This window comes from Chiroxiphia lanceolata, chromosome 1 (genome assembly GCF_009829145.1).
Source record: "Chiroxiphia lanceolata isolate bChiLan1 chromosome 1, bChiLan1.pri, whole genome shotgun sequence".
Taxonomy (NCBI): domain Eukaryota; kingdom Metazoa; phylum Chordata; class Aves; order Passeriformes; family Pipridae; genus Chiroxiphia; species Chiroxiphia lanceolata.
The window spans coordinates 69,833,339-69,846,844 of NC_045637.1; the positions used below are offsets into that span (position 1 = coordinate 69,833,339).

Sequence of the window (13,506 nt, forward strand, 5' to 3'; positions counted from 1 at the left end):
TGCATTTGAGTCTTCCCAGGAAGGGGTTTAAAGGTAGGAGGTGACCCCGTATTTGTAATTTTCCCCTCTGGTTTTCTGAGGCTGTATCTTTGGTGCTATTTTGACTCTCTTGAGGAATTAGGAGGGAAAGAACCCTTTTTTTTTTTTTAGGTTGGACTTAAATGTAAGCTAAGCCTTGAACTGTTTATCAGTAAGCATGCAGTACTCAAACTGGGTGTATTCAAAGGCATAACTGCAGCTGAGCAGGGAGACAATTAAAAAATTTTTGTCTGTAAGTGTCCCAAGATCTAGAGAGTAGTTGTGTGAGGGCTTCTCAGTTTGCTTTGGACTTGAACTGCCAGCAGTATTTGAACTCTCAGGTTAGATGCTGGTGGCTTTCTGTCATTTCTAGAATATTCTCTTGTTAGTTTTGTCATTTCAGTTTTGGTAGATAGGATGTTCCTGATGCAACTTGCTATGACAGGCTTGGCTCATTGTAAGTCACCACTGCAACCTCAGAATGGCTTTGAAGGTGGTGTAGGTGCTCAGTTGGTGGCCTGAGTTTGTTGCAAGTGTGCAGCCTGAGTTAGCTGACAGTTCTTAGCAAGGGAGCATCTCCAGAGACAGATCAGAAGATTGTCAGGGCTGCACTTTTGTGAGGACCTGGAGGGATTGTTGACAGGACTCTGTGGTGGTATGTTCCTGGCACTATGAAGTGCCTCTCTGCTCTGGTGTTCTGTGTTGACAGGTTTTTATGGGGTGGTAACAAAGAAGGTAGGGGTGGTGATGAGGGAGAAAGCAGTGGGATGGGAGGTACCACAGCAGAGAACTAATCCTTTAAAGGGACTCCAGATGTATGAGTTCTTACTTATACGTAGAAGACGAGCTTATACATAGAAGACGAGAATCTTTCAGAACAAGAAAATATTCAAGGCATGTGGAGGCCTTATTTTTTGTCATCACTTATGAACTAGGCATAAGCCCTTTATTAACAACCATCTGGAGTTTGTAGTACTGAGTAACAAGATCTTTGTTTTATGTGCCCCAGCCAAGAGAACTATAATTGCATGTGCTTCAGAGTGGAAATAGAACTCATGCTTATAACATTTAAATGCTGACATCATAGTGGGATAGCTGCATGCATGGACAGTGTTGTAACTGTCTGGAAAGCAGCTGGTTTGGTGATTCTCACTTATGGGAGCATCTCCAGGAGTGAGACCCTCTTGTCTGGAAGGAGCGTTGGTGGTGCATATCGATTCATATGCAGACAGTATCCAACATTCTTTTTTTGATGAAAATAGTAACTAGTGTAAGTCCTACTCTAACCTGTTTCATATATTGTTTAACAGTCATACCCACCATATCCCTGAGACAAATCTAGTGAGTTCTATTTCCATAGTTGACAATTTCTGGGCTAGTGTGGATATGAAAAGCTTAAGAAAATGTCTGTTTTCCTTTTGACTCTTAAACATCTTCCTCCCTCAGAAATTGTAGACATCTTGTTGTGGCTTCCATTTTGATTCAGACTTCTGTCAAACCCAACCTTCTCTCTCAGGAAACTCTGAAGACAGGGGCTGTTGGTTGTTGGTTTATTTTGCTTTTTTTTAGTGTGATGTAATGAATGTTAATCAAACTGACACATCAAGTTACAGGATAGGAACAATTCAGACTTATAGATCAAGTATAATAGTTAATTTGTTTTTATCTTACTGACTTCTAGGGGTATTTTTTAATTCATGTCATTGACTGGAGGTTTCTCTAAACGAACAGTTGTATTACATTTTTTTCTTCCTTTATTAGTGAAAATTTGTATATTAAAGTGAAGATCTTCTGGAGTATTATCTCTAATTAAAGTTGTAAATATACAAAAAGATTCAGCCCCAATTAATTTGTTTGGTTCTCCCATTTAGCACAGCATCCCATACAGATTCTGAGAAAAAAACAACGATGTAGGCTGCTTCCATTCCACCTATTGTTCCTGAAATGGCAACTCACAAGGATTGACACTGGCATGCTAAAATAATAGATGAACAGATTTTGCTGGAGTAATGGGGTTTGGTATTTTTGAAGTCATGAAAGAGAATTATTCTCAGCTAGGTTTTGTCAGTGTTTCTCTTTGGCAGGTCAATAAAGTAGCAACAGTGGCATGTCTAACTTTCATCAGATAACTTAAACAGTGAGGTACATGGTGAATGCCTTGCTCCCAGGATACCAGAAATAACAATCTGCCTTTGTATCAGAGAGACAAAATAGGTGACCTACTCCAGATGGACAGTTCATACAACGTGGAGGCTTATCTGAAGGGTCCTCTCTTTGCTAGCTAGCTAGATATCTTAGCAAGAGTTCAACAAGTCTTCACCTAGGAATATGGAGTGGCAAAGTAATGCATTTTAAGGGAAGATACCAAAAGGAATGGAGAGAAGAATGATGGGATAATTCAACCAAAGAGAGAAGGTAGCTGAACATGTTAACTAACATGTTCCAAAAAAAAGAGGGACTTGGTTAAATTCTCTCTAAGGTTTGATAAGCAGAGGAAATCTCATGCTTGCCTCAGTTTAAATTTTCAGAATTGACAATTAGTTTTTAGCACACATTTTTTATTTCTTACTCCTAGAATACTTTGAATCAATTTTATGAAAGCATTGGCATGTTATCTTTCCCTGCAGTGCTAGAAAAGCAATGCAAAGTTGACACTAACAGGGCAGATTGAGAAATCAAGGAGGCAGACAGCTCATATTAATGAGGATCAGGTTCACCCTGGGTGGGAAGAGTATGAGAGGAGAACTACAAACTACCATACATTAGCATCATCAGGAAATATCTGGTAGTCAAAATTCAGGAACAGGGTTTGTACAGTGGTATTTTACTGCTTCAGTAGCAGTCATTAAAACCATATATGATGATATATATATAGACAACTAGAACCATCTTGTAGACAGTAGAATGCAAACAGATACTGGGTGTTTTTTGCAGTGTTCTCTCCAGGTTGGTTATATGAATTGTCATTTTTCTGTCCAAGACTATTTTTGGCACCTAAATTGACACCTTTTATAACTTTCTACCCTTTAATTTCCAGTGTTTAATGCAGTAACAGGAAGAAGATACTTTTTTAGATTTCACCATCGAAGCAAAACTAGAAGTGTTCCAGTTGTCTTTTAACTTTGGAAACTAATATGTAAAGAAACATAGAAGGTAAGTAGAAGTGTCTAAAGTTTCTTTCTATTTTTTCAAGTGCTGACTCTATGTCCAGACTAGAAAACTGGGTCTTCTGTTCCCTTCAAAAACAATGAAATACTGCTTTTATGTTCTATCAATCTCTGAATTTGCATATGACACACTTGATGGAAAGAGTAATGTACAATTAGCTAGTAAATCGATTTTATTAAAAAAAAAATACATTTTGCTGCCATGGTAAGCAGCTGAAGACAACATAATTCTGTGTTGATACCTGCACCACACCTTCCCTGCTCACTAGTGAATATTTTGTAGACAGACATAGCAAGAAAAATTAGGAATGTTTAAAATAATAGCTATTTAACTCAGTTTTGAAGCCCTAAATAATGGGACAAGTTCTCGAAGAATAAACATGTGAAGTCACTGCAGCATTCTGTGTGAAGGTAGGATAGTCCATAAGCCTTGTTTTGAACTCTGTCTGGGGGCCACAGAATCCCATCTGGCTCCAGCTTACTTGGAAGTGCCCCCTGTCTATGCTGCCTAGAGTTGAGACAATCAAGAATCTGCTCCCTGGGAATATAATTGTACTGAAGTGTGTTTATGTGCTGTGCAGATTAATCTCTCATGATGGTTGCTGAAGCACAGGACAAAGTGCTTGCTTCATTGATTTGACACAGGACATACTATTCTCATCACCGTATGACATGTTCTATAAAATAAAGGATGGATGATTGGTCCTGGCAGGAGAGATATTCATGAAGTGCTTTTCTTCTAGTCTCCTGCCTCATCCCTGCTTTTGAACTGAGTCTTCTCAGTGGTAACTACATCACAGCAGCTTCTGCTAATGCAAGATTAAAGACAGAAGGCCTCCTTTATGCTGTATAAGTGGATCCTATATTCTGTTTGTACACCATCATTCAGTATATCCAGAATGGTGTCTCAAGTTCAAGTTGAATTTGGGAAAGTATATTCACCACTGTACTTCAAATGTTACTTTTTTCAATTCTGTTTCTTAAAATTTGCTCTTTCCCAGATGTCCATTTTAACAATACTTGAACAGGTGGAGGTTTTGTGCATCCTATATAGTAATTTTCACCGCTGTGAAACTACTGATTTTGGCAGAATTGGTAAATAATAGAGAAGAAAAATATTCTTGTCAGGGAAAATTTAGCAAAAAAGACATTTTCTCTAAGTTAACTGTCAAAAGCCGGGGGGGGGGTGTGCCTTTTGAAAGTCTATATCTATGCTATAGTTGTATTTCTTCATTATAAGTCTATTTTTGGAAATTCTTACTGAAAAAGCTTGCATGGTTTTGTAGACATGGAACTGAGAAATAAAAGATATAAACAAATACAACAAACTGCAAAGTAGTCACAGTGGCTGACCTTAGCTTAATGCACTAATCTTGTGTGTATTCAATAGGAAAAGAGTCAGAAAGAGAAGATCTGTGTTGAGGGTGGCAGGGAAAAACTTATGTTTGTACTGGGTTTTAATTTGTTGGTTTTTTTATAATTGCATCTAGACTAAAAAAAAAAAAACATGAAACCCCAATACAACAAAAGCCAAAACCAAACCAAACCAAATAAACAAAAAACCAAAAAAAAACCCCACAACAAAACAAACCCCGACCAGCCTTCTCTGTGGACTGTAGGGGAGTCAGAATATCTCTGAGAGTTTTTGTTGTATTGCTTTATTTCAAGACCAAATGAGTATGAAAGTATTTGTTATATTGATAGTAAATTCACTTTCATAGGCATGATTGACCTTAGGAGTTGAACTTCAATGATCCTTGTGGGTGCCTTCCAACTCAGGACATTCTATGATTGAATATATGTTACTGTGAAGAGTGTTTCTGGGGAAGATTGAGCTCTGCAACATTACCCACTTGTTACCCCTGAGTCTCCTTACTAAAAAAAAAATTGAATTATTCAATACTTTTCTGTTGACAGATGTTTAAAATGGATTTTCTAAGTGTCTTACTGAGATTTCTTACTATACATGACTGATTTGAGATTCAGTATTTCCAATGGCATAGCCAACAAGGAAGTAAAAAATGGCTTTGTGCATAAACTGAAAAATTGTTTTTTTTCTTCGAAGTGCTAAGTGTCTCTGTATCAAAATTAAATATTGCTTCAGCTACAGTAAAATTGTGTAATGAAGCACAACTGATTATACTGTAGTTTTCCTAATATTAACATTATTATTCAAATACAAATGCTTACGTATTTTGTGGGGTATGTAGTAATGAAACTAATTTATTTTCTCTTCTGAGTGCTGTGTCTTTTAATTCAACATTCGCTAGTTCTTACAAATCCTGTCTAATAGAGAATTGAATAAATTCCTAACCCTTTTCATACTAATTGCCTATGTGGCCACTTTTTCTAGTTTTCTTTCCCCAGTGTGTGTGCCTCTATTCACCTAGACAGAGTTGTGAACCTGAACGATTCTCAGCTGTGAGGTTAGTCTCTCATCTTTTCTTCTTACCTATTAGCTGCCCTAATGCTTACATCTGGAAGGCAAAGGCGGCTTTGATGGAGTATGTTTGTCGGTATTTGGAAACCTAAGACGTGACATGAATCTGACCATCTAAACAACCAATGTGTAATAACACCTGCCTTAATACTAAGACCTGAAAAATGTGTCCATTCTGAGCCATTTTCAATTTGGCAATATGAAGTCAATGCTAATGTAGAGATGCGAGATGAATCCTTATAACAAACAAAAACCAGATAAGAACAGATAGGAAGGAACACTTACCAATAGTGAAAGTTTGAGAAAAAGCCAAAGAACAATTAATTTCCACTGAGGCTGAAAGCAAATAGTGGAGATACTTGGAGGCATAGATCCCCAAGTGTATATTGAATTTCAGTAGGTGAATTGTTGACATCTATAGCGGTCAATTGGGAATCAATGGATATAAAAAGATAAGGGTATTCAATAGAATTTCTGTTGATTATGCTGATTAATCCAATGATTGGATTATCCCAGCTTGGTAGATAAGCTAAAAATAATTGGTAAATTCCAGTAAAAACTGCAGCAAGTTGCAAACACGTTTTTCTGTTGTGTAGGCTTTAAAAGGATAGAGATGACAAGCTAGGTGGGAAGTCTTTGCCTTTATTATAATATCTCTAAAGTAGTTGGAAATATAAAATGGTAAATTTGGCCATTAGCTGTAGTTATGTTATCAAGAGACTTTATATTTTATGAATATTTAAAGACACGCTTTAAGGTATATAATGCAAGACTTCTGTATCGTAATTGTGATGTAGATAAAGTTCTTACTGAGAGCTTCCAATCCAAGAAGTTTGCTTTATGAAACATTAGTGCATGAAACGTCTGCAGTAGTATAGCTTGATGGAGAAATTAAATAGTCTGAATGATTGGCGTCATTCTTGAAACAGCATAATGCTATTCTTGTTATGCAAACAGGGGAAGGAACAAGTAAAAATCATTTTGTTTTGAAGAAAAGGAAAGAGTGAGAAGTAGTTCCTTGGTGCAGTGACTACTAAAAGCTGCCTTCTCCAACTTCCTCTGCTCCTGAGCTCTGCACGTAAAGCTCAATCATCAAAAAGAAGACATTCTTCAAAGCTAAGGCACAATAAAAGAAAAATTCATGGTGTTCTCAGATATGTTTATGGTTCCTTAAAGTCCAAAGTTACCTGGGCTTTGCTTTTATCATGGTTGATCTTAAAGGTTCCACAGAAATAACCTTTAACACAAAATTGAGGAACTCAATTGGTAACTCACTCAGGTAACAAATATCTATCTTTAGCTATTTCTAGCTGGGCTTACAACTTTCTGGTGAAAAATGGCCTATTTCAATAGGAAACGATGCAGTCCACTTGGTGTATTTGGGTTTGGTTTTGTTTTTTTTTTTTAATCTTTAATAAAGGCTGTGTCCCTGGCATATACATGAAAAGAACAAAGACTAGGGACATATTTCTTCTCTAGAATAAACTGTAGAAAATACAATGAAAGAAAATGTGAGAATAAGCTTTACTCACATCTCTTTTCCAATGAAATTACGGCAGAGAAGGGGGGAGGAAATCCATAACAGGGAACAACTTTTTTTTTTTTTTTAGAAGAGTTTATTGAGTACATTCTCAAAGCTTTTTACAGAATCTGCTCTAGAAGCTGTCAGTATAGGATAGGTAGTTAAAACTGGTCGCTTCCATCCCTTTCAGTTTAAATGGAAGGCAACTATAAGTGTGGTAAGGAAGATCTATGACTATTATAGCAGGGAATGGATGAGTAGATGCAATTTATATAGGACAGGAAGAATCTTTTGCAGGTTTGCAGCCCGTTAATGCAGATATGTCTTCTGGGGGTCTGACTGCAAAGAAGCACATGCAGGACGACTCGGTTTAGTGAACAAAGCAATAAAGATGTCAATAATTGAACAGATGTAATAATATCTTACAATAGCTACAGAACAGTACTGAACTAGAGCTTATTGGGTACTAGAAACCCAATAATAGTAGAGACTTTTTGGCTGAGAGCTTGTGCCAACATACAATAATTCATACAGCTTCTTTGTATTTATCTTTAAGAAGTCAAGTGCAACTATAATCACTTTAATCATAAGCAGTGACAGCATAAAACAATTTATAAGTGAATCTTCATCTGATTAACTGCTATCACCTTTGTCCAATGTATTATACTATATATAGATCCTGTGTTCTAGGACCATCACGAGCTGTTAAGTCTTTGCTCTTAATAACAGTAAGCATCAAAGAGATAATATGTGTTAAAATGAGGCAATATGCTTCTGTTTTTTTCTTCACTGTGCATATTTCGACACTCCTTTGAAAGTTATCACTTATATGTACACAGTTCTATAAATCTGTTATCTTGGATTATGCAATGGGAAAGAGATGTAAATGTCTTCAGTCGATGAAAATGTAGTTTGTACCATCCAGAACTGTATTCATTCTTTTTTTTCTTCACATTCATTTCATAGGCTCATAGAATGATTTGGGTTGGAAAGGGCCTTAAAGTTTCAATCTCCCTGCCATGGGCAGGGACACCTTCCACTAGAACAAGTTGCTCAAAACCCCATCTAACCTGTCCCTGAATGCTTCCATGGATGGGGTATCCACAGCTTCTCTGGGCATCCTGTAAAAGTGTCTCACCCCTCTCACAGTAAAGAATTTCTTCCTAATATGTGACCCAAACCTACTATCTCTGTTTTAAACCATTCTCACTTATCCTATCACTAGATACCCTTGTGAAAAGTCTTTCTCCAGAGTTCTTGTAGACTCTCTTTAGGTACCATAAGGTTGTTATAAGGTTTCCCCTGAACCTTCTCTTCTCCAGGCTGAACAAGCCCAAAGTTGAGGTGAAATTTCATTAAAAAAAAAGATGTATTTTATAGAACCATATAATTTGAAAGTTTGTTTTAAAAGTCAAACATGACATGACTCATCTCTGAATCTGAGGTCTTAGTAAACCTGAGGGATTTTTTAAGAGCCCAGATCTTCTTGACTTATGGATCCAAATAAATATGGTTTTTCTCCTTCTTGGTTGATTTTATTTTTTAGAAATCAAGATACATTTTTTAGTGTGCATTCTTGTTTGTTTTGAATTCAGCTGAAAACAGAGAGCAGTCCTTTTTTTGTTGGCATTGGAAAAATTTGCTCTCAGTCTTGGCCTGAAATTCTGGGTTCTTCAAAACCAAATGTAAGGGACATAAAATGAAAGATATGTGGAAGTAGAAGAAAATATTAAGTTCAAAAAACAGGATGTAGGAGGGCTTAGGGCTGTAAAGTGTCAAGTCTCCCTTAGTCCTTTTTAAAATATTTTGTTTCTTTGTTTGCTTGTTGTGGTTTGCTTTTTTTTAAGAGCTCTGGACACTTCTGCCCCAAAAAGGTAAATTTTGATATGGTTTCAAACACCTAGTCCTTGGTGACAATACATACTGAGCCTCTCCTCCACTTTACAGTGCAAAGAAAGAAAAGGCCCCCCTCCACAGCTTAACCGCAGAAAGGAGGGGAGAGAGGGCTTGGCTGCAAAGCCTGCCTCTTTCCTTTTACCTCAGGTGCTGTGAGTCGCATCCCTCACAAACACTCACTCTAAATACTGCCTCTAACTCTGGCCTAGGCAGCGCTGGGGGCCACAGGGCTACCCTTTACCCCCCCCCCCCCCCCGCCAGGAGAGGGAAAGAAGGAGCCCAGCCCCCCTGGCCTTCTACACCTACACGCAGCAGACACCAATAGAAAGAACTGCCGACAGCTTCCGGTGCTGCGATATATGATTTTTCAGCAGAAGCGAACAGCATGAGTGGTGATTGGCTCTCCAGGGAACACTCCCCTGGCACCCAATTACCTCTGAGCCCCTGACTCTCAAGGGGGGACCAATCTCAAACTATGACACATACTTATTGAAGAACTTGTTAAACAATTTGCTTTCTGAAAATACAAAGATGTATATAGATACCATTTTACAGTTTATTCAATCTTTACACTATACAATACTTCCATCCATTTTAGAAAACTGAGATATGTAACATAAGAATGTGTTTTGTTGTGTGCTATAGATTTTTCTTGTACAAGTGACGAAATGGAGAAAAGTCTGTTCTGGAAACCAGTTCAAGAAGCTTCTTCAGCACATACAATTTTCTGTGAACGACGAAAGACAGAGTAATTTTGTAAACTACTATCACATTGACTACAAATCAGCTGCTCCAGGTACTTCATCCCATGTCCCTGTTTGCATAAACTTATGAACTTTCTTCACTGATTGAAGTTACTCATACTTGCAAATGCAATACCAACCTTGGACCTTGTTTGAGATTCATTTTAGTTCTACTACAAGATTCATCTCTATTAGCTTCTGTTGACAGCCACCGTGGTAGAGACAGTCCTGGGTTTTAAGGGATGAGCCTTTAATAAGCAAAGGAGCACTAGAACTGTCAGTATAGTCACACAGTAGTCTTCACTCAAATTGGAGAAAGACTCTTCAGTCAGCTATTTTCAACAAGGATTGAGGCATATTTGTCAAGCATAATGAAATGAAGATTTTTCACACAGGATTTCTGTGCTCTTACCTGACATTGCAATAAGGAGTAAGTCATACATTCTAACTGAAAAGTAATTTAGCATCTTTCCCTGGAGTAAAAGGGTGTTAACTACATTTACCAGTAAGCCTGCAAAAGGCACTACTTAATAATAAGAAATCAATTTTGCAGAAATGCAAAATCTCTTTTACAATGACTCTAAAATACTTATTGACAGGACAGGAAGAAGTCAGCTTGATAAGCAGAAGACAAACACAATGCCAAGATCACTTACTTGTTAATAAAACACTTGTTCAGAATGAGAATCAAGTTCTTAAAGGCTTTGTTTTGGCTGAACAAGGTGTATATCACTTCTAGTTTCTGATATGCATGCCTCATTAACACTTTGGTGTAGCATCAGATCTGGACTATTACGGGAAGTCATTTCACCCAACACAAAACAACTAAATGTGTTGTCTCTCCTCATTGGTAGATCAGCCTGTCCAGGTCACCACAATTGTATTATTTCTGCAATAATGAAAGAATTAAGGTAAACTACTTGGGTATTTTGACCAACTTAGGCACCTCACATAAAATGTTACCTGATGTGAATAATCTTATTAATGGTTCATCATTAACATAATAAGCATATGCCATTCCTTGCACTGTAGGAATTTTTGCAGTATGATAAAATACAGCTAGCTACTGGGTTTGATTCCAGTGCTAATTGATACCTGTGAATCATAAGTAAATATTATAGCTAATTTCTTTGGTCAGGATAGTGCTCATTCAGTATAACATTTACAGAGACATGTGCTTTGTCTTTTTATTTTCTTCCTTCCTATTTTCACAGCATACGCTGTTACCTTCTTTTCCTGAAGCAAAACTGCTTATAGCTGTTCTAGGGACATTGCTGCAAACTTTCATTTAAGTTAAAACATATTTATTTTTTAAAACTGTAGTATATTCATCATTTGCACTCACATGATGCCCTCTGTGTCCAGTTAGCTTTGTGTTGTGGTGGTCTCCATAGACTCTGCTAGAAAAAGAAGTATTTGGCCTCATTCTGATCTGTCCCAAAGATCAAGAAAATCACAGGGAAAAGCTTCCAGTAACATGAATTGCCTTTGGATCAGTCCCTATGACAGAAGACTATTTTTTATTATGCCTTTTTTTTTTTTTCTGATCAGTAAAATGCTCTGATCTCCACTTCCTCTACTGTTTGGGATCTCAGAATGTAAAAATTATTTAAACATTTGAAGACTTTCTTCTTCTTTATGTAACATTTCCTGCAGAATTCTTTTTTTGCTCTATTTTTTAATGTTAATTTCAAATATTGGGGGCTTTTAAGAGATCCTCAATGGTTAAGTTTGAAAGCAAATGTTTATTGATTAGCATCAAATGTGTGCCTCCTGGCATTCTGTCAAGCTTCACCTACCAAAACTAATGTGAAGCTTCTAGTTTTGGAATTCAGCAGCCACCTTAGTACTGATCTAATGAGGAAAAATATAGTCATTAAGGTGGCTATTGTTTTCAATATTTAAACTTATTCTTGAAGGGATTAGTGTTGTAATATTATTCTTGCTGACAGAACCCACTGTTTAGCTGGTTAATTGCTTCTTCACTTTAATTTTTATTGATACAAATTGCTTTAAAAATTCAAACAAGAGGTTGGTTGCAAATCTTCTATTAATGCTGTTTAAGTCTGCATGCAATGGAGATACTGCATTATTTAAAATTTTATGTTTGACTTTCTATTTTCAGACTTGTGTCCTAAGTGGTTTGCCAAAACAATGGAAATTTTAGAGAATACAGGCAATTTACAGAAAAAAATCTCTACCTTGGAAGAAATATTTGTGATTTAGTTCCTTTCAGCACACATGCCCATGTATTATGTAAAACTGGATGTAGCTGAAACTTTCTGATTTGCTGAATATATTCCCAGGTGAATAATTTTTTAATATTTAATTTTAGATGTATAATTATATATATTATAAATATATATGTAATTTTTCTATTGAATAATATACATGCAATATGTCAAATGAAAAATATGCTAGGTTTATTCAAATAATATTGTAACCTAATGTACCATAACTATAATGTGACTTACTATCATTATAATACTAATTTGCTGGTATATCACTGGTACTTCAAATCTAACTTATTTAAAGACAGTCTTCTAATATAAACATCTGATGTTTGTTTTAATTTCCATTTCAAAGAAAACCAAAGATACAATTGTCTTCTAGAAACCTAAATGGGGAATAAAGCACATGTAGAGAATCTCATGTAAAAAATTCTCTTTTTTTCAGGAAGAAAAAAGGTTTTGTTTTCTTAATAAGGAAATAGAAACTTGACTTTCTTCACAGAGGTCTAGAACAGTGAAAGGAAGCCCTATGTAGCCCATCAGGAGACCTGACCAGATTAATTGTGATTGAGTTGAGATTAAAGTATATTATCTTGAAGAATTCCATGGACCTGCATTTGTTTTACAGATGTTAATGTTTGTCTGCTTTAGAAATGGACTGGTATTAATTTGCAGATGTAGTTACAGTATTAAAGTTATTGTGTAGGCAATTCTATCTGGAAGTGCTTCTGGCGTCTTACTAAATTAACTTAGTTTAAGATCTGCTGATTTAAGAATAAGAATGTTGATAGAGATATGGAAATTTGAGCTAATACATTTAGGGTGGAGAGAAACCTAAGGAGGTTCAACAAGGGCGAGTGTAGGGTCCTGCCCCTGGGGAGGAATAATCCCAAAAACCAGTACAGGTTGGGGGCTGAACTACTAAAGAGTAGCTTTCCAGAGAAGGACCTAGGAGTCTTGGTGGATGAAGAGATGACCATGAGCTGGCAGTGTGCCCTTGTGGCCAGGAGGGCCAATGGTATTCTGGGGTGCATCAGGAAGAGTATGGCCAGCAGGTCATGGGAGGTGATCCTCCCCCTCTACTCGGACCTAATGAGGCCACATCTGGAGTGCTGTGTTCACTTCTGGTCTCCACAGTTTAAGAAAGACAAGGAGTTACTGGAGAGAGTCCAGTAGAGGGCCACAAAGATAATTAGGGGTGTGGAGCATCTCTCTTAGGAGAAGAGACTGAGAGAGCTGAGCCTGTTTAGATAAGACAAGACTGAGAGGGGATCCCACCAATGTATATAATGGTTTCAAAGGCAGGTGCCAAGAAGATGGTGCCAAACTCGTTTCAGTGGTGCCCAGTGACAGGAAAAGAAGCAATGGTCATAAACTAAAGCACAAGAATTTCCACCTCAACATGAGAAAGAATTCCTTTACATTGAGGGTGGTAGAGCACGGGAACAGGCTGCTCAGGAAGGTTGTGTAGTCGCCCTCTCTGGATACA

At 37.1% G+C, this 13,506-nt stretch overlaps 1 long non-coding RNA gene across 3 annotated transcripts; it reads left to right on the plus strand.

The window, feature by feature from the left end:
* Positions 1 to 748: 748 nt before the first annotated feature.
* Positions 749 to 11,986, plus strand: LOC116792307. 3 transcript variants are annotated; one of them, XR_004359069.1, is made up of 6 exons: positions 749 to 833; positions 3,056 to 3,171; positions 3,929 to 4,087; positions 5,539 to 5,611; positions 9,689 to 9,839; positions 11,912 to 11,986. It is a non-coding gene; the product is annotated as an uncharacterized LOC116792307 (long non-coding RNA). The 3 variants fall into 3 exon arrangements; XR_004359073.1 differs by lacking the exon at positions 749 to 833 and adding an exon at positions 1,189 to 1,288; XR_004359071.1 differs by lacking the exon at positions 3,929 to 4,087.
* Positions 11,987 to 13,506: the final 1,520 nt, after the last annotated feature.